Below are 3,766 nucleotides of genomic sequence, written 5' to 3' on the forward strand. Positions count from 1 at the left end.
GTGAGTTTGGTATATTCTTACAATTATCTTGTCATGTTTTATGCAGAATTTTCAGGTGATTTGTGTACTCCAGTCTTTCACACTATCTTTTACACTATACAGTCTGATGCAGAAAGCTGAAGAGATTTGCCAAAATAACTCCACCCACTTTGAATTCACTCTAGTTTTGGATTACACTGCAAGGAAAAAGAATTGCTATGATTGATATATGGTCAAGAAGATGGGCTTTAGATTCTGAAAACAATTACCAAGGAAAGTTTCTAAACTCTTTAGCTAAAAGCATTATCACCTGTAGTAAGTATTCTGCATCCAAAGCCGTTTTGAATGATAAAATATTCAATTTGGTGTTAAATTTCTGGCAAAATTTTAACCTTAATATTTTCCTGGGGATAATGCAAGTAAACTGGGTGTTATTATTTTACAGCCACCCCCACATACAGTTGCCACTTGGAATTTTGGAAGGTTAGGTCAAGAGACCTTCTTTACATGCTTAATTTCTACAATACCAAAATTCACAAATATTGCAACAACTCATCACAGTGAGAAGAGAACAAAAATGGTATTGAGAATACCAACTGTGCTTTTTTATTTATTTATTTTTCTAAACACTGTCGAGATTGTTGTTTAAATCATACAACAAACTCACAGGACTCAGTTCTTACCATAGCAATTTTACAAATTACTGTCTCTGAAGACTCAAAGTCACTCATGAATAATTAGAATACTTGCAATGAGAGCTGATTTAAAGAAGACTAGCTGCTGTAATGAGTAAACATCCAAATCTCAATTTCTTATTGCCATAGAAGTTCTCAATCACATAAAATCCAGTTAGGAAGGGGGTTGCTAGTAAGAGACCTCAGCTCCACACTGTTATTCAGGAACACAACCTGAAGGAGATGGCCATAAGCTACCCTGAAAAACTTTAATGAAGCAAAATGATAAATTCTTCTGTTAGGAATCCCAAAATCAACAAATAAAAACACCTGTAGAATTCAACTTTGAAATAACAGCAAAAAAATAATTAGTATATACCATGTAACACTTAGGTCAAATACTACAAAGTTATTTCCTGCTTACATGAAATTCAAATTTAACTTCGAATTTCCCAAATTTTGTCCCAAATTTTATCTGACATCACTAATACATGTCTTCTAAAATTGCCCTGAATGTTGATATGCCAATATTCAACCAGTAGATCAGGAAGAAAAGTTTGCATCTGATTCCAAGGGACTGATGAATTGAGGGTGGAGGGGTACAGGGCTCAAAGTAGCATGCATAATTATCACCACGATCCATTGAGCAGAAATGGGATCCATGACCACATATTACTGCATGTATAGTCTAACTCTGTCCAGATGAAAAGGCAAATGCATTGACAAGCAACAAGTCAAGCTCTGCCATACCAAGAATCCATGATACACTGCTTGACCTGAGTGGTGTTAAGCAATACTGAGCAGTGTTTAAGATCAGAGACACTAGAGCCAGAGTTTGAGGTCTTGTAGAATATGAAAAAAATATGGATAAATTAATGTCAGTGGCACAAATTATCACGTAGAGAAGTAGCACAAAGTAAAAGTAGAAAATCAGGTATCATTTTTTATTTAAAAGAAGCTATCACTTTGAATTAATCAAATTTTTGCAAGATGATTCTTCCCACAGCAAACCAGGTTACAAGTAAAAGAAAATAATGCAATGGGAAACATAGGTCTATAAAGCAGAAATCTTCCCATATTATAAAATTTTATATTTATATTTATATATATTTGGATTATCTGGCTTGTGAAATGTATCACTTACTATTGGAGGTGCAAGCTATAGACAGTAGTAAAAAAGACACCATGCAGCCTTAAAACATGTGTGAACCATGAAAATACCTTAGGGAAAATTCATCTCTGACAGGTGATACTACTTTTGAGAGCATGGGTGCAGATTAAATAATAAATGGTGGTGAAAAATTATAGGTTTTTGAAAAAGACATATGACTATAGCTGAACATTCCTTTATGCAATTATGGGTATCACATTAATATAGTAGAAAATGTGTTAGTCTATGATTCTTAGAACCATACACACTAGAAATCAGTCTTCTGTGAAAATCTTCAATTTGAAAAAAATTCATGGATCAAGGATCACTGCTTGTCTGGTGAATCCTACCCAAGAAAATAGAAGAAATACTTTGACAGTAATAAGTATTGCTGTGAGTATTTTCATGAGCTTTTAAGTTTAAAGAGTGATGTGAAACCAATGAATATTTCATTTCAAGAAGTCATAGTGATTTACTTTTCTTTCTCAGTCCTTCCAAGATTTTTGGTAGTCATGAAACAAGGAAATGTCACTCAAGTGACAGGTTTCTTTCTTCTGGGATTTGGTGCCCAACACAGGTTTCTCCATGTCCTCATCATTGTATTTCTACTGATCTATGTGATCTCCCTGGTGGGAAATACTGGAATGATACTACTCATCAAGACAGATTCCAGACTTCAGACACTCATGTACTTTTTCCTACAACATTTGGCTTTTATTGACAGCTGCTATACCTCTGCTATCACTCCCAAGATATTTCAAAACCTCATCTCAGAAAATAAATGAATATCATTTGTGGGATGTGCAGTACAATTGTGGGTTTATGTAATATTTGCCACCAGTGACTTTTACCTCCTGACTGCTAAGGCAGTGTACCGGAAGTAGCCATCTCTAAGTCACTCCACTAACCCACAGTCATGTCCAGAAGAGTTTGCATCCAACTGGCAGCTGCTTCCTATGTGGTGAGCTCAATAAATTCCTCTGTACACACAGGTTTTACATTTTCACTGTCCTTTTGCAAGTTCCATGCCAGCAATCACTTTTATTGTGATGGTTCCCCAATTCTTGCCCTTTAATGTTCCAACACTGACATCAACATTCTGTTCCTTGTTGTCATTGTGGGATTTAACTTGACATGCACTGCATCTTTTGTCATCTTCTCCTGTATCTACATATTGGTTGCCATCATGAAGATGTCTTCTACTGCAGGGAGGAAAAAAGCCTTATCCACAAGTGTCTCCTATCTGACAGCAGTCACCACGTTCTATGGAAAACTATTTTACATGTACTTACACCCTCATTCTAATAATTTCCAGGACAACATGAAGGTTACATCCATATTTTATGGTATTGCAATTCCCATGTTGAACCCCCTGATCTATAGCTTGAGAAATAAGGAAATAAAAAAGCTCTAAAAGTGATAGGGAAGATGTTCTTCTAGTTTGGACCAAAATTATTCAAATTCAGCACATCAAAGCATCCAATAGACATGAATTAATAACATTTAACGTTTCCGAATTTGGGAACATATCCTTATCTTAGATCAGTGATGTGTCTCTCAAAAGACAAGAACATGGAATGTGGGAAATACGATAAACATCTGCAAGAACTAATTTTTCCTGAAATATAGTTAAGAAATTTATTTTTACAACCTATGGAAAAGGGCCTTATCAAGATTATCTAAAATATTAAGAAGCATGTATGGAATTTGAAAATATTTTACTTTTTAAATATATTTCTAATATGTATTTGAACTCTACAAACATTCTTATTTATATATTATCAATTCTAAAATTGAAGTTTATTATTTTCCATTTAGTTCAGCTAGTTTCCAATATTTTCTACAATGAGGCTGCTGAGAAATCTATTCTAATTTTTGCTCAGATATGAATGTAAAATAAATTATTACTTTTTAAAAGCATCTTGTGATCTAGATTATACTTTCTACCCAATATTTCTATGTT

At 34.1% G+C, this 3,766-nt stretch overlaps 1 pseudogene; it reads left to right on the forward strand.

The window, feature by feature from the left end:
- Positions 1–2,315: 2,315 nt before the first annotated feature.
- Positions 2,316–3,243, forward strand: LOC143672551 (olfactory receptor 5AK2-like; annotated as a pseudogene).
- Positions 3,244–3,766: the final 523 nt, after the last annotated feature.

The sequence above is a fragment of the Tamandua tetradactyla genome, chromosome Y, assembly GCF_023851605.1.
Source record: "Tamandua tetradactyla isolate mTamTet1 chromosome Y, mTamTet1.pri, whole genome shotgun sequence".
Classification (NCBI taxonomy): domain Eukaryota; kingdom Metazoa; phylum Chordata; class Mammalia; order Pilosa; family Myrmecophagidae; genus Tamandua; species Tamandua tetradactyla.